At 43.0% G+C, this 23,155-nt stretch overlaps 1 long non-coding RNA gene across 1 annotated transcript in view; it reads right to left on the minus strand.

Annotated features, from left to right (window-relative positions):
• LOC146865351 (uncharacterized) overlaps positions 1–23,155 on the minus strand; it is a 1,546,523-nt gene that overhangs the window by 762,964 nt on the left and 760,404 nt on the right. Inside the window, exon 4 of the long non-coding RNA XR_014970088.1 lies at positions 19,961–20,067. This is a non-coding gene — a long non-coding RNA (uncharacterized LOC146865351). The remainder of the gene's footprint in view (positions 1–19,960; positions 20,068–23,155) is intronic.

The following is a 23,155-nucleotide window of genomic DNA, read 5'->3' on the forward strand; positions in this document are numbered from 1 at the left end:
ATCTGCATTGAAACCGGCCGCCGTGCATTGAGTCAAGCTAGGATCTAACTTTACCAAACCAAAGCATTACAAATTGCTTTAAAATCCCCACTGTAAATGTACTAATTAATCATATTAATTGCTTATCCCAAAGATACTCAATATAATTTAAGATTTTAAAAACATAGCCTTGTGCTATCCTCAATTAACCATTGGATAAGCCAAATTAAAGTATAAGAGGATGAACGCCTATGGAAAATATGACCTGATCCTGCTTAATAAACAACTCCACTTCAAAAATGTAATCAGATTTTTGCCACAAGAATGCATCCTACTACAGTTATCATACTTTTTAATAAATCAGTGCCCAACAGGCTTCCCCACATGGACCACACAATGAGTATATTTGCTATGTGCATACTCTTATCTCTCAAAGTTTTAAGAAAAATAATCTTTCTAATAATGTCACTGAATATAATAATCCAAAATCAAATTATGTCATGTAACCTCACATTGTTAATTAGCTCTCAGAGTTCAAAAACTCCCTCGAATATCAGAATATTTCTTTGTTCAGAAGATCATAAAAATGGAATTCACGAGTGACACCTAATCTATATTTGAAGTGTAGCTACTAAGAGTGTCTAAAGTTTGAGAAGGATTTTTGACAACTTCATCAAGTTTAAAAAATAAAACAAAATTCCAACTTTATTCAGCTTCACCAAATAAAAAAAGCTGCAAAACCAAAAATAATGAGAAATGATGTATTGTAGAAGCTTTGAAAACTTACTTTGTTGCTGAAGAATTGTAGTGCAAAAAATAATGTTTGGACAGAAAACATCTCCAGCCAAAGCTGGTTTGCCTGTGAATTTTTTCTCGGTTGAGATTTTGAAAAGGTGGCTTTGCAATGACATGAGGTTGAACTGTTTTCAACTTTTGCAATATTTTATTTGCAGAATTTTGGAAGACACGTCGCCTTTTCCCAAGAAACTGAAAACGCGCAAAAAGAGGGCTCAGACAAGAAGATTCAGAATTTCAACACATTATGTGGATTTACATGGAATGGAGCCATACCACCCTTATTCATAGAGCTGATAATCATGTGCATACTAGATGACAACAGTCTGTTTCATCAATGTTGTGATTGCACTATAGGCAGGGTAGATGAACGGAATACCATTTTCTCTGATGTCTCTACTGTGCATGAACATCACTGGTCATCAACAAAAAATTCTAAAAATGCCCTGCGCACAGGGCAAATATAGTCTCAGCATGTCCAGGGTGTTAGACCAAGCATCCTAGGTGTGGTTTTCCCCTAAGCTTTTATATTCGACCCTCTTTGTTTTTGCTGCACACTTTACCACTGCTACCCAGTGCTAAAGTGCTTGTGCTGTCTCCTTAAAACATGGTAGAATTGGCTTGTACCGTATTGGCATATTTAATTTACTGACAAGCCCCTAATAAAGTGGCACTACCTGTGCCCAGGGCCTGTAAATTGAATGTTACTTGTGGGTACTAGTGGGCTTTCAGCACTGATGACGCCACCCACTCAAGTAGCCCTTTAAACATGCCTCAGGCCTGCCATTGCAGCCCGTGTGGGCAGTGTAAAGTGCCATTTCGACCTGGCAAAATAAACCTTTTGCATATACCTTACCCCAAGGTTAGGCCCTGGACATCCCAGAGATCAAGGTGCAGTATATTTAAAATGTTGGACATGTTCTATTTAGTTTATCATATCTTAGTAGTAAAGAACTCTTAAATTTGTATTTAACTGCAGCATCTCTTGCATCTCCCATAAGATAACATTGGACTTACCATAGTACCTCTAATAAGCTATAACTTCCAAATAGGAACAGGTAACCTGTTTGTGTTTGGTGTCTTTTGAATTGCAATGAAACATCTTCCATCATGGTGAAGTCGGATTTTTAATTATAATTAAAAAAATGCCTTTTTCAGAAAGTTGGTATTTTCCTTCCTTAGTCATTTAGTACCCGCAACCTCTCTGTGTCACATGACTGGTTGCAGCTGACAGTAGGGCTTTGTGTATTCCTCCTAGACAGTCACTGCAATAGACACTTTAAGTGTTAATGGTTGGGCCATCAGTGGCAGGATGGGAGGGAGGAGCTGGGTACAGCCCTGTTTACACACAAAGGGCTGCCTAACCTCAGTACTTAATATGGAACTAGGACAGGGAAAGCAGGATGCCTGTGGACTTCAAAGGGAAACCTCTACAAGCTTTTCCCAGTTCAAAGGAAAGTTTGAAGTCCTGTTGCCTGCTGCTTTCTTGCCTGGGTGAGAAGGACTGGACCTGCATCTGTTGAACCCAGAACCCCAGACTGACTCCAAGAGCTAATTGGCTGACTCCCGACTAGAGCCTCTGGGACAGAAGGCTCTAATAACCTAGAATCCAGCACCTGGGCTCTGCCACCTTTGAGTTCTACCCTGTGAAATGGTGCCACCCCATTTGGTGACACTTGGAAGTGGGCCTGAAGCTGCCCTGCCAGCCCATCTGCCAGCAGAGCTGACTCATCTTCTTCACTGAGCATTGCAACCCCAAACAAAACCGACGCATCGCCTCTGCTGCAAGGATTCTTCCAGAGCAAAGGACTCTGCACAGCTTGCACTGAAATTGCCACTGCATGCTGCCTTACCGACCCAGGCCCTCGAATAGCGAATCTCTTGTCAACGGCAGCCTCAATGACATTGCTGTTTCTCGCATCATAGCCTTGCCGCTCTTCGGAATCAACACATTACCTCGACTTCGTGGGGCATCCTCAATGCCTGACTTCACCTCGCAAGCCCTCATCGACGGGATCCTCGACGACGATGCAGGACCTCACATCACAGTTTTGCAGCGCCTCGGCACCAACGCATTGCCTCAGCTGTGTGGCACATCCTTGACGTGGGACCTCGCAAAACTCCGCAACCATGATTTAAGATTCTCTTGTTTATCGGGCCTAACTGAGTTCCTGTAGTTGGACTGCACTCCATCACGGTCACCCTAAACTTATGACTTTGTCCCTGTCTGGCATGACCAGATACCCCCAGTTTGCACTTTGTGCTTTTTGGCACTATATCTACTGAAATCTTTAATGTTGCTTAGTTTCAGTTCTACTGAATGGCTTTTTTCACTTTGGTCTTGTATTTATTAAAATTGACGCTATTCTTCTAAATTGGTGTGGGATTATTCTTATGGTGTATTTTCACTTTATTACTGTTAGAAGAGCTGCATAAATAATTTACACATTGCCTCTAAATTAAGCCTGACTGCTCTGCGCCTAGCTACCAGATGGTTGAGCACAGGTTAATTTGGGGTTTGCTTCGGTCTCACCCCGACAAGGATTGGGGTTGCTGCTTTAGAATTTCACCCCCCTCAACCAGAAACCCCAATTTCTTGCATAGGGCATTTTGCATGTGCGTCCTGGAAATGAACCCTCTCTTTGCGGGTATACTTCTTGGACCCTAGTTTCTAACCAAAGAATAGTGTAAAATCCTGTGTTCTTTTATTATGCAAGAAACAAAAATTATGTATAGATGCATTTGCTGTATTCTGCACCAATGCCAAACCTATGTGCCATGGGCCAGGTTGTGTACTAAGAACAGACCTCAAACAAATACAGAAACCTGACTGAAAGAAACAATATAGCCCCAAAAGGGGAGCTCCCTAACCTCATAAAAAGCCTCCCTTTTAAAAAAATGTATCAACATGCTGTATGTTGTGCCCTACAACAGACAGCCTGTGATTTAAAATATGGACAAATACCCCCTGAAATATCAATGAGATATTTTAGTTGAAACAATTGAGGATTGTGGTTTTGTTTTTTAGGTAAATAGGCAATGCATGCTTGGAAATAAATGTACTTCAAACCTAAGCGATGTATGTATCTACAATGGTTAACACTTAAACGTTCTATTCAAACGCATAATACAAAATAGGTCACACAATGCTTATTTCACCTCCCACTGTATTTTAATTTCATCACATTTCGCTTATTCTTTGTTCCCAGTTTCTCTCCCAAGGCCAAAGACCTATTCATCGTTTTATTATTATCATCGTACAGAGAGCTGGGATGAAGCAGCGAGAGCAATAGCGTTCTGAGGGTTAATTAATTTATAAGTGCCTGATAAGTGGAAAAGAAAACACGAGAATTACACTCGGTGCGGCCCTCTCCTCCATCACATCATCTGTGCTTCTGAGTAAAAATGAGAGCACATCACACAAAGGACTTTGACAACAACATACCATCCCGAACTCGAAGCAATGAATACAAGCTCCAGCTAAAACAATATTCTGGGTATATTAAGTCTACTGGGCAGAGCTATGCACCTGCATTCACCAGGCTGAATGAAATATCTAGTGAAGAAATATCTAGTGAAGAAATAAAAATGTGCAATGTACCAGAGTGATGATAGTTCCAACATAATGTCTTTTTAGACGTGTTTAGCAAAGCCTTCATTAATAGCTAGCGCCTAGAGAGAGGTCTGAATCATGTAAGTTGAGCGAACATCCCGATTTACAGTAGCAGATCTGTGGATTTTCACTAACGCAAATACTGGAAGCAAAATGGGCCCAATTTGTTAATTTTCTGCGAGAGGAATTCCTTGATGTGGAAGGGAAAAGGGCTTTTATAGGAGTATCAGGCCCAAAATTTCATTGTGTGTCTGTTCGGATAGAAGCTGTCAGTGGGGACTATGCTTTTGATCGGATAGCCAGCAGGGAGAGTCTATAGCAAAATAAACAAGCATTTACAATGCAATGGTCTCGGCATTGTTAAAGTTAGAGCTATTGGCATTGCTCATAACCCCCAGCACAAATCTTCAACACAACACTTAACCAGCACTCTTGACCCCCTTTATTCTCCCGATGTAGGCAGCAGTAGAACGAAAGCACCAGCTGGCAGAGTTATATATTTATATGGCGCAAACTCGCCCGGAAGTTATTGGAGCGCTTTACATAACCCCGTATTTACATTACACATTCAGGCACGGGGAGATTTGGAGCGCCCCGCATGAGTGCCGGCTACGTTACACATTCAAGCACGGGGAAGGATGTGGACGCGACCCCGAGGGACGAACTTTGGCTTCCAGCACAAAAGTCAGCAGTCTAGCCGACGGGCAAAGTAGTGATATAGCGTGAACTCGCCCGGAAGGTATTGGAGCGCTTTACATGGCCCCGTATTTACATTACACATTCAGGCACGGGGAGATTTGGTGCGCCTTACATGAGTGCCGGTTACGTTACACATTCGGGGAAGGATGTGGACGCGACCCTCAACACAACACTTAACCAGCACTCTTAACCCCCTTTATTCTCCCGATGTAGGCAGAAGTAGAACGAAAGCACCAGCTGGCAGAGTTATATATTTATATGGCGCGAACTCGCCCGGAAGTTATTGGAGCGCTTTACATAACCCCGTATTTACATTACACATTCAGGCACGGGGAGATTTGGAGCGCCCCGCACTAGTGCCGGCTACGTTACACATTCAAGCACGGGGAAGGATGTGGACGCGACCCCGAGGGACAAACTCTGGCTTCCAACACAAAAGTCGGCAGTGTAGCCGACGGACAAAGTAATGATATAGTGTGAACTCGCCCGGAAGGTATTGGAGCGCTTTACATAGCACCGTATTTACCTTACACATTTCGGCACGGGGAGATTTGTAGCGCTTTACATGAGCGCCGGTCACGTTACACATTCAGGCACGGGGAAGGATGTGGACGCTACCCCGAGGGACGAACTCCGGTCTCCAGCACAAAAGTCAGCAGTCTAGTCGACGGCCAAAGCAATGATATCGCGTGAACTCGACCGGAAGGTGTTGGAGCGCGCCACATAGCACCGTTTTTTCATTACACATCTCGGCACGGGGAGATTAGTAGCGCCTTACATGAGCGCCGGTTACGTCACCCATTCAGGCACGGGGAAGGATGTGGACGCGACCCGAGGGACGAACTCTGCATTCCAGCACACGGCGAGGCAGAAAACAGGCACACAGGCAGCATCTGAATACAGAGAGGCTTACTCCCAGAAGAAAACAAGCACACCACTGCCTTTCTCTGAGGTGAAAGCAGAAATGCCTCGGAGAAAGGCAGCGGCGTTTTCGGATTCCGGGGCATGTTTTTCTCGAACAACACGCCCAGAGAAAAATCGACACAAAACACGCCCCCGAATCCGAAAAGGACGGGGCTTGTTTGCGACCCCGAGGGACGAACTCTGGCTTCCAGCACAAAAGTCGGCAGTGTAACCGACGGACAAAGTAATGATATCGCGTGAACTCGCCCGGAAGGTATTGGAGCGCTTTACATAGCACCGTATTTACCTTACACATTACGGCATGGGGAGATTTGTAGCGCTTTACATGAGCGCCGGTCACGTTACACATTCAGGCACGGGGAAGGATGTGGATGCTACCCCGAGGGACGAACTCCGGTCTCCAGCACAAAAGTCGGCAGTCTAGTCGACGGCCAAAGCAATGATATAGCGTGAACTTGACCGGAAGGTGTTGGAGCGTGCCACATAGCACCGTTTTTTCATTACACATCTCGGCACGGGGAGATTAGTAGCGCCTTACATGAGCGCCGGTTACGTCACCCATTCAGGCACGGGGAAGGATGTGGATGTGACCCCGAGGGACGAACTCTGGATTCCAGCACACGGCGAGGCAGAAAACAGGCCCACAGGCAGCATCTGAATACAGAGAGGCTTACTCCCAGAAGAAAACAAGCACACCACTGCCTTTCTCCGAGGTGAAAGCAGAAATGCCTCGGAGAAAGGCAGCGGCGTTTTCGGATTCGGGGGCGTGTTTTTCTCGAACAACAGATTCGGGGGCGTGTTTTTCTCGAACAACACGCCCAGCGAAAAGTATCAAAAAAAAACGCCCCCGAATCCGAAAAGGACGGGGCCTGTTTTGCGAGACGAACCTCTTCTCCAATGGCTGGCCAGCATTTAAGAGGCCAGCCAATGGAGAAGAGGAGAGAAGAGGGACGGGTTCAAGCCCCTCTTCTCCAAGTCATTAAATCTCGCGAGCGAGACTGCGCAAGCGCAGCCTTCGCTAGCCGAGACCTAAAAACAAAGAAGAATTACTGAGGCCATATTCTAAATTGCTGTTAAATGCGAAAGTCCCTGTGAGTCTCTGTGCAGCTTCCTGTAATATCTGTGTGCAGAAGTCAAGTTCTCAATATATACCCCTTTGTACAATAGTGCTGCTATCAGATTAGCAAACGCTAATGTCCCTGGACGGGGAACCTCGGTTGGAAGTTCCTTTATTCACTTGCTTATTCACGAAGAACCCACAAGAACTCCTTTCACTCTTAGATTAACTAAGAGATGCGGTGGTGCTCACGTCGCACTGCAGGGTTTTTGCGATGTCCAAATTCCTTTCTAATCAGAAGTAACTTGATGCAATACTTTGTGTCACTTAGTGCCACACACGCACCAACACAGAACATTTGTAAATAAACCCCCTGTGGTGATACAACAATCTGTTGACCAGTGCTTTAAATGGAAAAAAATAAGTGCAGGTACTTACCAAAAATAAGCAGTGGATTGGGGGTGGAGTTTGGGGGCGGGGCAAGGGGCAAACCTATGTTTTTTACCTTTATAAGCTTTGTATGCAAAAAATATGCATGCATAGTAAAAATGTCTAACCATTTACATAGTACTTACCTAGGTTTATGATTATAAAACCAATGTTTATCAATAAATGGCACACTGACGAAACAGTACTAGTGCTGCAGTTTAAAAAAAAAAAAAAAGCATGAATGCATTGATTTAATCTAGAGGGCAGATTTTGTTTCATGCAAATCCCTTTAATTTAAATTGTTGATGGGCGAAGATTTGTGGGCGTTTAAAACAGTGGGCATGCTAACAAGCTGCATGCCCTGAACAATGTGGCCCACTCTCGCACCTATTAGGTTTTATCGATACCTTCCGACCCCCTCTGAAAGACACCCTGCAGCGATGCTCCACCTTTCACTCCAGAGAGGCACACGCAGCTCTCTGTGTTCTCCTGAAGACGAGCTGCTATGCTGGCGCGTTTGAACCAGCGCAGCCCTTGCTTCAGCTCCTTTTCAAAGGCGCTTTAACCCATTGCAGGCCGTGCAGAAAGAGCTGCCAAGGATGGAGCTCAGGAGCGCAGCACCAACCGCATCAAAACCGGGCCTTCATGAGTACCGGTACTCTCCTTTTCCGAGGAAAGGTCCCGGTACTCAACGAGAGAAAATATAAAAGTGCTGGTACTCAGTACCTGTGAGTACTGGCCCATTTAAAGCACTGCTGTTGACTCAAAGTTAAGAAATGAGTAAAATAACGTGTTTCACTACAGATTTTGTGGTTCGCATAATGTACCTAAGAAACATCCAAAAGTTTGACCTGAATCACTGTCACTGGAAGAGAAAGAAAACCTTACTCGTAAAAAGTGATTGTATTGCTAAGGAACTCGGGGTGGAAACACTTCTTATTACCCACCATACACCTGCGACAAAGCCTTAAAAGATATTAATTAAAAGTTAAAGCATTATAAAAACGTTTAAGACACTCAAGAGTGCTTTGAGAACACTGTGCATTGCATTACCTATGAAATAGTTCACCCTCATTAGGCTACTTTGCAATTTCATAATTATTTGAAAATTATTTCGAATTTTTATGATAGCAGAATTCATCCATCTTTAGCTATTAACACTTTACAAGTGTAACAACTTTAGTGATGGAAGTAACTGATTACTAGTATCATATATTCACAATTATAACACAACGTTGAGAAAAACTTGCAAGAGAAATGTTAGGGCTTTCACTGGGGGATAATGTATTGCTAGCTTGAAGCTGAAGTTCAAACCATGCTGAAGAGAGGGAACCGCCGAGTAATGAAGTGATTTAAGGAGTGTTAGACGTGCCCCTTTTGTAGGGTCATCCCATAACTTTTTGCCTTCCTCCTGTATTTTTTTCTGACCTGTCGTTGGTGGTTTTAGGACTCTGGGGACTTTATCACTGCTGTTCAGTGTTAAAGTGCATGTGCTCTCTATGGTAAACTTGGTAAGATTGGTCTACACCTGTTTGGCATATTACATTTACATATCAGTCCCTTGTAAAGTGGTATCTCATATACCCAGGGCCAGTAAATTAAATGCTTGCAGCTCTGCTTGCACGACTCACCAAAGTAGCCTTTCAAACCTTTCTCAAGCCTCTGCCATTGCAGGGCCTGCTCGCACAGTTTACTGCCTCTGTGACCTGGGACACAAAGTGGTTGCCACGCCCGTGACTCCCCTTTAACTACATATCAGTAACCCATAAGGTAGACCCTAGCGAGCCCTATGCGCAGGGTGCGGTGCAGGTAAATGTAGGACATGTGCCTTAACTGTGTGGCATGTCCTACTACTGACAAACAGTCTATTTGGTTTCTCACTGCTGTGAGGCTGACCTCTCATAGGAATGCATTGGGGATTCCCTGATATGTGTTTCAGTGGTAATTCCTGAGAGGAGAAGGGTGGCATGATCAAGTTTAGTATGTTTGAAAAAGTGGCAATAAATGCTGTGAAATAGTGTTTGCAGATTTATTACTACTTTAGAAATGCCACTTTTAGAAGTGGGCATTTTCGTGTGCTATGTGCCTTTGTGCCTGCCTGTTGTGTATTGACTGTCTGGCTTTGGAGTGACAGGGGCTGGGAAGGTGCAGTGGCTCCAGAGGGTCTGGGTGAGTCAGAACTAGGCTGAATGGGCCTGATCTGCATTTGGAGTGGTGGGAGGAGTAGCACCTGAACCTAAATAGGACTGTCCCTGCCTTTTACTAGGCTGGATCCACCCTTTTGTGCTGTGACTGGGGGCCAGAGCCTACAGTGCAATGGCGAGTGTTGTGCACTTGATAAGTGCCCCCCAGAACTGGTTTGGACTGGGTCCAAGGCAGAACGAAGACTTTCGGTATATAAATATCAGGGCTGTGACCCTATGTGCTTGCTGAAATGGAGGACTGTTGGGCGCCAGGAGGAACCGCCACAAATGACTTCCCCTCTGCAGGAGGGTCCTGTGATCTGGCCTGCCTGGGCCCAGCCCTGCCCTTTGCCAGTCTCGTGAGAGGGGCTCTGTCTGCCCCTGGTTGTGTATTGCAATGGGAGACGCTGAGCATTTAGAACCTCCCTTGCTGACAAGGCAAGTGCAGGGTGAGCGCTCTACTTTTTCTTGTGCCTGGTGCCCGCAGAAGCGTGTGGCCATGCGGCATGTGTTGAGCTCCATTACCCGAGCCAAGACATTGCAAAGACTTCACCCCGTATTTTGTGGTGAGGAGCGGCTTAGCCGGAATTCCGAGAGCAGGTGGAGGTGCAGCCTGCTTGTGGGCAGGGCCGGTGGCAAGAATGAGTCGAAGCCACGCAGATTGGTGCAGTCAAGAAGAGGGTCCGCTCTCCCGCGAGAGACCTCGGAGACCTCGGTGAGGAGCCCTGCTGCCTTTGTTGACGGGATCCTCGCGGGCTCCATTCTACAACTTACTGCCTGGTAGGGGGAGAGACGGGCCCCCCGTAGTGGACACTCTCTGACAAGAGGAGACCGAGGAGACAGCGGTGCCCCGAGGACACCGGAGAGGCTCCGGTGAGTAAGGCCTGCGACGCACACTGTTTTTGCCTAACATTGTCACAGCTGAACCGCAGGGTTGTGGGCAGCTGTAATGTCGGGGGCATTCTCCACAGAGGAGACAAGGGTGAAGTTGCACCCCTGCCACCCCACTGCATTATGGGCCTGTTGGGGGCATTGTTTTGGATGCATCTGCAGCTAGGGGGCTAGTTGAAAGCCTTGTGCCCACAGAAGGGGGATACAGTTCGGAGAGCCCTTACTTTAAACAGGGGCATTTTGGTGAAGCTCAGGACAGGCCCACAAGGATGAGACAGCCTAATGATCACCCCTATGTTTTGGTGGGACATAATGCAATTAGGTGATGTGTGCACCTAATAAGTGTTCAGGGTATTACTCTGCTGATGAGGTATAGGCCTATGGTGGGCCTGATATGATTGTTATGTTTTGCATAATATGCTCTTCTATGTAATGCTGTGATGTTCATGCCTCATGTTTGGTGCTAAGTTGCCCTTACCAGTAGTTATTGGTTGTCTTCACTGACTGTGAATTATGATGGTTATGACAGTGGCCCGATTGGCATGTAGAGTATATAATTCCTGTAAAGTCATACCAAGTGCCAGGTGGCACAGTCCAAATATGTGATTACGTTCTAATTTGTTTAATGGATAATACAAAGGCTATTTTGACATAACCTTGTGTGGAGTTTCTTTAGTGGTGTGCCAAATGTGTCGCTGCTGTGTTAGTGTGTTGCGCAAACGCTTTACACATTGCCTCTGGGGTAAACCTGACTGCTCTGCCAAGCTACCAAGGGGTGAGCAGGGGTTATCTTCAGCGTGTAACTCCCTTGCCCTGACTAGAGTGGTGGTTTCTGCCTGGCTTAGGCGGATGCCCTAGCCAACTAGAAATCCCATTTCTAACAAGGAGGTTTTCTAGCTTGATGAAGTTGGTCAAGGTGAACCCTAAGATAGAGGTGTGAACTGTGCTAAATCAGCAGAAGATGGTATGAGTACAAGGCAAGTCAATTGTGATCTTAAAGCCCCAGGAGTCTGCAATAAGATTAAGAGGAGGATTTTTTAACGTTTTATGAACGTGATGGGGCTGACTTCTAAACAAAGCCAATGCAAAGCTCTGAGGATTGAGTAGTGTGATCAAATAGTCTAGCTCCTGATACTAATCTTTTCTCTGAGCTGAGGTGGAAATGCTTTAACCCCTTCAATGCCACGCCCTTTCCCCGCCCTGTGCCGGGCGTTAAATTAGCGGGCAGGGTTCATGACGAGATAGTCTCGTCATGGGCACAGCGCAACCGTGCTCCATGACGAGACTATCTCGTCATGGGCACTGAAGAGGTTAAGTAGGATGGTGTTCCCATAATCAATATGAGGAAATCACTAGATCGTCAACCACCAAAAAAAAGTCAGTTTGTGCCTGGAATGATCTTATGGAGAAAGATGGTCTTGGAAGCTTTTACTCCATGGTTGATCTGTGTTTATATACGAACAGCAAGGGTGTGAGCTAAAAACCTAGGGAGCTCATTTCACTGGACATCGATTGCTCCCATCTATTTGTGATGGAATTAGTCAATCCTTTCAAGTGTGGAGTCACTGAAAGGAGGCACATTTCAGGTAAATATGTATTTTATCTGCATACCGTTTAATTATAATGTCAACATCATCCATCAGAACATTCTGCCACTTCATTTGCACGTGTAAGAACAGAGGGGCAAATACTGATCCCTGCTGGACTCCGCAGGAGATTGTGGTTATGTTCCGGGAGGAATTTCCCCATTGCTCATTCTGTTCAGCTACTTCTTGAAGGAATGAATGAGGCAAACCCAATTTAGTTAGTGATATAAATCTCAAGGATCTGGGTGATCCTAAGATAATACATTGTATCAAAGCTGTTCAAGACATATTAGAAGGCAGGCATCACCTTTGTTCAATATGATCTGAATTTGATTGATTATTTTTAAAGTCACTCATTCTGTGCTACTGACATCAGGTAAGCCATATTGGTTAGGTATGTAAACATACTGTTTGACTATATGAGATTATAATAGGGCTGCCCTACATTTGACTAGGATTTTTCCAAGCCACAGGAGTTATTTGACAGGTCTGTAGTTTGAGGGCTCATTATGATATGCGTATATATCTTTTAATGCAGTCATTTGTTGTATGTTTAGAGAGTCTGGGAAGATATCTCCATGAAAGGAAGCATTTACTTGTTCATGCCGTACAGTGTTGAAGATATGGAAATTATGATAGAATACTGTCATAATTATAGAATGTTGTTTTAATGTGTTTTGAAGATCTTGTAGCAGTACTCTTCCTAGATGAAAGCATATCTGGTCCAATCGCTCAAGAAGAATGGAGTCGGTTTGTATTAGGCAACAGTCATGACTGTTTTACAGACTGAATACCACAATGCATACATTTTGTTTAAAAATAATCTGAGAAGTTCTCCACATTTGGCATTGGTTTGAATTCGGCAAGCTCTTGAGTGTTGTTTATGGTTGCTTTTTTCTATATTAAAAGGTTATTTTGGGTTGTTCATGGAGGTATGCAATATTTTTGCTAAATATGGAAATCATTAAAATCCATGATGTTCTGTCTTAGCCACTTTAGCAAATGGAAGAGACCAAACAGTTGTGTTGAATCTCCATTTCCTTTCAGGTTCTATGGTTCCTTTTGTTGCTAGAATAACTCATCCAAGAACTATGGATTGTCAAGCAGACTTTAAAAGTATTTTTTTCTTGTTTGTATTGTGCAATTATGTTAGAGATGTGTCTAATAGTATTTCTGCAGTTCATAAATAACACATTAATGAATACTTATTTGCAAATTGGCTGTGGCAGTCTTTTTTGGAGCGTTCAGTGGATCACTGGGTATGTATTTCAATGAACATTTAGTTATGGCCTCTGTCTTGGAGTCAGTGGGTTTGTGTACTTTGGGTAAATATATGATAATTTGGATGATGAGAGAATCACACCTTTCAATTTCTAATGGCTTTTGACATGCTACTTTTTGTTTGATCTCTTGCACATTTTTGGATAGAACCTGCTGACTTCTGTACTTTTGATACTGGGGCCCTACTGTCTAGTCCCCAGCGTATGTGTTCTGACCCCCTAAAACAAGGATAATTTAGCTAAATCCTAATAGGCATCTTTAAATGCACAGTGAGACAATAGCATATGATGCAGGCAATGCACCAATAGCATGGAAAGTTAAATGTCACTTGAACTTCAACACATATTGCGCCATCCACTAGGCTGACAAAGGAAACATGGCTTTACCTGTGTGGCTTGACTCCTGCAGCTTCTAAACCTGCGGAGAAGCCTCTCAAAATAACCCTTTTTTTCTGGAAAGAACCATACTTTTAAATTTTAAATAAGTCATCTGTAAGATGCCTGGTATTTGAAAGTGGTGCATGCAAGGATTTAATTTTGGCATATATTTACAATGACCACTGCCCACAGTCTATTTTCACTCTTCAGCAGTGTAGTTTTCCTATTAAAAACACTAGAGTTCAGCATTAAAGCATAACCCTGTTATCTATGGTTTGGAACAAGCAACTGGAGTAATGCAAACACCATTTTGAATGTTTCTTAAAAATCCAATTTATTGAAGTCAGCTTTTTATTAAATAAATATGACAAAATGACTTTTAAAAAAAAGTCCCATTTTACCTGCTTGAACCTCCAATACGATTCACATAAGTATGCTGGCAGATGGCCCTGCTAGCGCTTCCCCTCACTGAGATGTGAAAACTGCTCCCAGTACAGGAACAAAGGCTTAGGCATTTTCACAGGAAGCCTGAGGCAGGCAACACATATCACCTGAGGACAGACAGCTGTGAAGAGTTCAGGACTTTCAGTAACTGAAAGGAACCAGGGTGTGGCATTCCCATTCACAGTTAAGCGTAGTGGGAGACCTAAGGACGGGAAGTCCTTTGACCCTTAGGGCTTCTGTAACTAGTAGGACACCAGATGAGTGGGAGGGAGAGGTAGTCCCAGAACCACTTTGATGAAGCTGGTGGGAAGGAGTGGCTGCTCATTTCCCTTTACCTCTACACTTCCATAGCTGGACCAATGGCACCCTTCAGGGACAAAAGGACTGTGCCATCTTGGACTTCCCTTACAATGGGTGCAAAAAGTGGAATGGTTTGCACAGGGGAACTGTTTCCTTATTGGTCAGGGAGTGTCTAGTAGTCATACTCACCCACTGGCTTGAAAATCCTACAAAAGTGATACCGCAGCCAAAGCTCAGTATAGAAGAACTAACAAGGACTGGACCTGCAATTTGAGATCAGTGTTAAGATCTGATGCGCTGGGCTTGCTCCCACTTGTACCCAGGATTAAGAAGTGGACTCCAAACGTTGCCTGACCTTCTGTGTGGCTACAGAAACACAATTTTCATGAACTGCCCAGCAACCCAATAGCAACTGGAACTGGACTGGACCTGCAGGTGGACTCTGCTGTAGTGAGTGATGGCTCCTAAGTGCTTCTCTGAGGTCCTGGAAGCCTTAGAAGTGACCAAGAGGAACAGCTCTAGAAACTCTGAAAAGTTGGGACTCAGAAAATGATTGGTCTTCCAAGATCTCTGGGGTATCAGCAGAACCTTGCAGCAAATATGTCCAAGAGGAGACTCAAGGAGGTCTGGAGTCTGTAATAATGGCCCATGCTGCTGCCAAGAAGAGAAAGGACACTGGGTGTGGGAAACCAGCCCCTGAAACTCCAGAGGACCAGGTTAAAGAGTGTCAGAGGAGGCTGCCCTGGAGCCTACTGGTGAGGACATTGTCACCTTGGGAAACCTGCCTGAGCTTGCTGGATGACAAGTTGAGGGTGGGCCCACCATGGCGGAATTCTGAAAAGCATAGGAAGAGTACCCAACTCTAGAGGGCTTGAAGTTTAAAGCTGAGGCCCAGGCAGGTAGTGACACCTCTTGAGATCACCTCATATGGGAGAATTACCTCCTATACAGTGAGCCTAAGGTTCCTGTGCCTGGGATAATCAACATGTTGGTGCCCCCCCCCCTCCAGTGCTATTGGGCCTTCCAATTGGGGCTGGCACATATATACCGCTTGCAGGACATCTGGGGGAGGATAAAGTATTTGCTAGGCTGGTCACCCACTTTTAATGGCCACAGAAGAAGACAGTCACAGATGCATTCTGTAGGCCATGTCCCGCTTGCCTGGTCAGTGGGAAGGCAGGGAAAAATTAAACGCTATCCTAGTTCCCTTACCCCTCGTTGACACCCCCTTTGAAAGGGTGGACATCAACTTTGCTGGCCCCTGGGCCCCAAAACTGCCACTGCACCACAACAAATATTTGATCGCCAACTCCCTAGTGCATGAGCCCATACCCACAACCTCATCTATCATTAAGTGAAGCAAGCATATTTTCTCTTTAAGAGGCAGATGTTGTCGGGTGTATTAGAGGCACAGGGAGTCTGGGTGACAGCCTTTAGAAGTCAGTTGGAGTTCAGATGGTAGTGGGTTGATGAGCCAAGGGACTGAAGACTCTGTAAGGCAACTACTCATATTATCAAATTTACATCTGATCGACACTTCATCAAAGCAGTTATGAGTCCTCTCACCACATGACTTCCAATGGGTGAATGAATGTCACTGGTTCAGAGAGAACCTGTAGCAGGGAACAATTTAATAGCCTCAGTGGTAGGATATGAGCCCCAGTACAGGGTTCTTCTCTGTCTTCCTTATTTCATTTCAGAGACAGTGTCCTAATATTGTGTGGCACACTTAGCTCTGCTATGCACCCATAGGCTTGATTTATTAATGGGAGACTTTAATGTCCTTGATCCTTTCTTGCAAATCTATGATTTACAAACTACACTTGTGGCAAAAGTAAGGAGATCCATTTTGTTTACATATTGAAGGGTGAATGGCAAAACAATACCTGAAAATTCGATTGTCCCCAAACCAAAGGTTCCACCCCAATCTTAAAACTTCCAATCTAAATTTAGCTTCCTATAAAGAAACTCACCAAAATGGCAATTTTTTTTGTTTTACTTAACACTTAACTCCACCCACCTCTCTAAGTAAAACTGTAGTGGAATGGCACAATACTTGTATACTCATTTTTTCATCTGTGCAAGTTTACACAATACATCCTTCAAATAACCCACAACACCATATCTCAAACTCACTGGAGCACAGATCCTCTTGGATTTTATATTACTCCTCTTGGAGTCCTACTATGTATTTTTCCCTGTTCCCAGAACTCTGATCAAGGCTAAATAAAAATAATAATCTTTTTGGCCAACCCACTCTGTCCTCACCCAGCTCACTGTATGACCCACCTCTACTTCATGCAACACAATCCTAATTTCAAGCAGCTGGTTATTTGCTCTCAAGCACCAGTGTTTCTTACCTGCCTGTTTCGCCCACCTTTTAGCCTATTTTGGCCACCTAAAATCTATCAGCTTTGCTCCACCGTTCTCCTCCTATCATCAACCAGATCAAAGTTTCCTGCTGAAAATGGTTTACTCCTGTTGCGCATACAATCCAACCCACCAGTCTGGCCAAGAAAATCTTACATCACCCCAATGTGGTCCCCTCCTCTCATTTCTGAAATCTACTCCCTTTCCTACTCTCTTATTTAAATCTTTTTTTCCTCATCTGGTATTTTCCTGCCTTCATTCAAAAATGCAAATCTCCTCTCCAGTTTAAACATTTTCATTTGACCGTTCAGCTCACTCAATATGGATCTCACTTCTTTCTTTTATTTTAAAACTTTTTCAAATGATCATTTTTATTGAAGTGTCATACTATTTAGAACACTATTTCTCCTTGTCATGTTTCAATCCGGTTTCAACTCTCCTCATTTGACTAAAAACTCTCCTACTTCTGTTCACCACAAAATATGTCCTTTTGTCATATTCTTCTTGATCTCGCTTTTAATTGTGATACAGTTAATGACTCTATTCCACTGGACACCACTTCAATGTCCTCAAGCATTTCACCGATGTAGAATAAAAGTTGCAACAACCATCTAGCTCCCTCCGCTAAATTACGATATCCACCTTCTTCAGTTTTTTATTTTGGGTTTAGTTCTCCTTTCTATCTATCATACAACCTACGTTCACTCATCTCGTCTTTTGAACGTTCCTTTTACTTGCATGCTGATGACTCTCTGAATCTTCTTTCTCTCTCTTCCCCTGGGCTCCTCCCTGAGCAAGTTGATCTTCCAATCAGCTCTGAAGGTCTTCCCTCTCCATCATTTTCAAACTAACCAAAATAGATATTACTTTCTTTCTTTCTCAATATGATTGCCCATCTTCATTTTGTAAAAAAAATTCCAAATTGAATTCTGCTACCCTCCTTGGCTCATAATTTTGGTATTATTTCAACCCCTCCCATTCATCCCCAAAACAAATCTCTTCTAGTGCTTCCTTTGACAGTTCCAAATTAATAACATATTCACTTCTAATCATTCACTTTGTATGCAACAGAAATGTCGAGCCGCCACCGTGAGTGTGGCGGACTTGGGACCCCGGTACTCGTATTCAGGCCCTAAATCTGTTTTACAGTTGTAGGCAATAAGATTGTGAAACTACACTGAAGCAACGCAACAATATTGTCAAACTACAGTGAAGCAACGCTTTAGGCTAGTTTTGAACTGTAGCAGCACTCCAACACAGTTAAGCGATTTTGAGCCTTATTCTATAAAAATTACTGGCTTCTGTGAGGAATCCTGAGCTTTCTTTTGGCAGCTTCAATAAGCAGGAAGTCCTTCTTCAGAGACAATCCACGGGAGCAGTAGCAGTAAAAACATTATAGTTAAGATAAGAATACTTCAAAACGATTAAACCAACTTAGTAAAAAGTACTACATAATAATAAAAAATACACCAAAATTCCATAAATGCATTTAGAGAATCAGGAGTTATGAATTTATCAAAAATTACTAGAAAGCATTTTAGAATGGCAGTATTATCCAATGGAACACACGTTATGCCCAACCGGCAAGGGAGCGTTTTTGAGAGAAGTTACTTCTTTGCCCCAATTGAGATGTATAGAGCACTGAGGCTTAGCCATCCAGAGCAGGCACTCCATGACAGAGGGGAGGTCACGGAATGGTGAGTGGTTCACCCCACTCAATATGTGTATCTTTACACACAGAAACGTCTCAGGAGGTCCCAATCCTTAATCGGGGCAAGGATGGAAGCTACAGCTGAACAGGGCATAAAAGGTCGGGCCCCTTCTCGTGCCTTAAACCTCCTGTTAAAAACTGCACATGGGGAAGTGTTTAAAGAGCTCATCTCTACTCTGTAACCTTTGAAACCGGGTCCTCCTAGTCCAAAATCAAGATGTTTCGAAGTCCCAGCTTTGGAAGAGGTGTGACAGAAAGAGATGGAGGCCATGCTGCAGGGAGGCAGCCCATCAACAGATGTGAGCAAACAGTTTGTAACTGGCTTGAGAAACACAGAAAGATAGCAACATTTCGAAATGTCTTTTTCTGACTCTTGTAATAAAAATCTATTTTTACCAATAAATGTTATTTTTCCTAATTAGTAAATGTGTTGAGAATAATGCTTCCAATTGCTTCTAAGCTGCACTTCCAGAAAACTCAGCAGTTTTAACCACACAGAGGTACGTAGCAGTAGCTGCTGAAATTCAATTAATATATGAAACCCTCAGTTCTCCTCACTTATTTGGCTTCGATACAACCAAGCAGATTATGCTAACTGAAGACGGATTTATGCAAAAGTCATATTTAGTAACCCATTCAGTTAACTGGTCACTATTATTTATGGGAAGCATATATGCAGGCATGGGCTTTTATGGGCCCTTCCACTGCTCGAACGTCAGAAGTGCCAGCACTTCAGGCCCATGATATGCATGGCTCACGCGAACGCGATGGATTTTCCTAAAACACTTTGTTTTCCCCATGCACTGCTATTTTGCCACATCCCTATTTTTATTCTTAGGCACATTGGTGAGAGCAACTATAAACATTCCATGAATTAAATTGTGTAAAAATGCTCTCCGTTATTCATTAAAGGAGTATTTCCTTCTGGTGCCTAGACCTAACTAGCATTAATAGAAGCAGTTCAGCGTGAGCAGCGACTCAATTACAGTCACTTTCAAGAATCAGCGCAGCATTGCAATTGGGACATCCCTCTGACAACTCACAATTAAAGCCCATTAGGCATCAGGAAGGAAGTCTTCTCTGGGAGCTGCTCGCCACATCTGTTGCATTCCTAAAGTGTCGGCCCATGTATGTTCCACAACAATGGCCGACTCCAGGTCTGTGGCATCATTCTGATCCGTGTGAGGTTTAAGAGGTGCAAATGTGAGGAAAACACCGATACATATGGAAACTGGAGTCAATTTTCACGTAATTTTCTTGGCACTGTTAGATTCACGGGTATTACACCTACAAAATGCTGAGTCGGGGCATCCATACCTACCAGGATCAGTCAATGCCCACTGGCTTCTGCCACACTCGAATCAGGGCCTATGAGTGAACTCAGCATCGAAAGGTCTTGGTCCAAATTCAACCTCATGTGAGGTCACCCTAGTGAAGCAAACCTTCATATTAGTAATTCAGAATATTGAAATGTGCGCTCCTGAATGGAGTTACTTATAGCAGATACTTGGTGTAATATTTGCGCAATATTATAAGCAAGTAAGCCTTCTCCCAGGGTTGGGGCTGGGTGTCCCAAGGTGGGAAATTCATGAAAATGTGGTGAATACCCATATATGTGTGAGTCTGTGGATAGTCAAAATTATTTTCACAATCCATCTCTCCCTTGGAGATGGTCTGAGGTTTTGAGGTTTACATCTGTCAGAATAAGAAATTCACTATTGTTAGTGAAAATGGGAACAGACAGCACGCCAGCAAAATGTGTAACGGAGTAGATGAAAAGATATCACTGAGGTACATACCTATCTCTGGGGGAAAAAGATGATATATAAGCTACCATGTGAAGATGTACTTTCACTAAGTATAAACGTATAATGTGCATATTTACTCATTTGAGTACAACCAGAAAGCTGTAACGTTTCCAGCTTTCAATGTATACACCTGTATAAACTAACAGTGTGCAAGGGCAATGTGTATAATATAGGTTTCACAAATATTAATGGAAAGGAACTGTCAATTACTTCAAATGGATGGTCAAGAAGTAGAATCATCATTTCATACAGGAATCAAGTCTCCAAACATAGGGACTTTCAAACTTCTTTATATTCCCCAATTTAAACAGACCCAACAAGTGCGTTTCGTCCCATATGCGAGGCCTTCATCGGGGCAAAAATGCAACTATCTTATGCGAATCAAATCTTGGCTGTAATTTTCTAATATATAGCTCATGTCGTCATTATGAAACTTGAATTCTGAAGTAAAGAGGGCAGCCGCACATACTGCCAGTAATATTTTTACAGCCAAGACTTGATTCCTGTATGAACTGATTCTGCTTCTTGACCATCCATTTGAGGTGATTGACAGTTCCTGTTCCGTTGATATTTGCGAAACGTATACTATACACATTTCCCTCCCACGCGGTTCGTTTATTTCGAGTAGATTTGGCTGTGCTGGCCCTCAGACCTTTGAGGGTGTGCATGAGGATCTACGAATTTGGGATATTGACCGGTGGGGTGCTAAAGTACCACACTGCCATTGGATTGTTTACTAAACTTCTGTATAATGAAGTATCTTAATAATTTTATTTGAGAAACAGGCTGTAGATTCTTAAAGGAAAATGGAATCACAAAACACACATTTTGTGTACATTTTTGTCACTTCCAATTCTGTCTCCCTATTTTTTAACCCTTTCCCTCTGCTTGCTTCAACTCCTAATCTAGTATCATCTTTCTTCTACTCCGTTATATTTCAACCAATTTCTTCAGCCTAAATACATTGTGCTGCATTGTTTCTACTCAGCTTATTTTACCAGTCACTATCAAACACAAAGTTTGACAAGCCAAGAATTCCTTTCTTTGTCTTTTGTCAGTGTGCAGTATAGGGTCAGCAGGAGATTGTTTTCGTGTAGATTAATAGACGTGCACTGTGGTAGGCATGAGGTTGTGGGGCCGTAATAGCAGAAATGTAGAGAATCGCTGAGAGCTGAATGTATCTATTAGTTATAACACTAACTAGTGTAGGGGGCAACTATGACCATGCCAGAGTCTGACGAAGGGGAGAAGTCAGTCCAGGGGGAATGAGTGGGGGACATCTCTCTCTCTTTCTCTCATCCCATCATCCTCCAAAGGTGCATAAAACAGCTCCATTACACACAGTGGCTCAATTCCAAGCAGAAATTCAGTTTTTGTTCTGTGTTATTTAAATAAATATGGTATGATTACTAATAACAATGTGTTAGTAGTATTAGAATTTCTCCAACTTTTTAAATGTTTTTATTAATATTATCATTATTACCAGTAGTAGGACAACAAGAATCAACATCATTTGGATAATTATTATTATAATAATTAATTTCATAATGTGTCAGTTTCTCTCTTTGGAGCTTTGAAGATGCCGGCCAAGTGCTCTGGCTCCATGACTTTGCTCTCTACTCTGGGCGCCAACAACATCCCTACACAACTAATTGATAACAAGCATTTGCAATGCAATAGGTCTCGCATGTGCGAGAGTTTGAGCTATTGGCATTGTAAATGACAATGCGTTTTATTTATGTTTGTTTTTTAAGCATAAATAAAAGGCATTGTCATTTACAATGCCAATAGCTTAAACTCTCACAAATGCGAGACCTATCGCATTGCAAATGCTTGTTCTTTATTGTGAATATATGGAAAATAATGTACTTTAACAAAACCTTTATCTTTGTGCTTGGCAACAATAACAGTGCAGTTTAAGTGAGGATAAAACAACATGTTCTAATAATGTTAAGGAATACTGTACGCCCATAACTCATTTAATATTCAATACACGGTTCAGATGAATTAATGGAGGGGGACATAACGAGTATTGTTTTTTAACTCTTTTTAGAAGTATTTTCCCATGACGAATTAATACATTTTCCCTGTTTGGTGTAGATTGTGGGAACCATAACTTCATGACCACTTGTGGAAGGAATAATTTAGGTTTTTGGTGCTGTTCTATGTTTATAGCACGATATTCACAACCTGAAAATACATTTATAATGTTTCCCTGACATATCATGTTGCTATCCTAATTAAATTATAAGTTGTATCTAAAATAGCATTTATTTGTGTTAGTAAAAGCTGCATTAGTATACAAATTGCGCACTTCTTATTGGGTTCTTAACATCAGGGTGAAAGATCATGTGATGTCATTATATTATATATGATGTCATTGTGGTCAAAGGGTGAATGATTTCACTTCCTCTACCCTCGACACTTTAGTGAATTTGATGTTCGTGTGTGAGGCTGATGTGTTCCATATAATACGGACATGTGGATTTTTTATATCACATCTAGGTGGTATAACATGCATTTTAAAATTACATTCGTGCCCAAAAAATTGACGTGTGTGTTATGGTATTGTGTCTCTGGGCTTCCTACTGGCAAAAAGGCAAATCAAAATGTACTGAATGCAACATAATGGTCTGGAAAATAGGAATGGTGGTGTAAGGGTGTCAGCGAATGGATGGTTGCTGGGTAAATGTGAATTTCTGCAGTTC

The sequence above is a fragment of the Triturus cristatus genome, chromosome 2_1 (genome assembly GCF_964204655.1).
Source record: "Triturus cristatus chromosome 2_1, aTriCri1.1, whole genome shotgun sequence".
Lineage (NCBI taxonomy): Eukaryota > Metazoa > Chordata > Amphibia > Caudata > Salamandridae > Triturus > Triturus cristatus.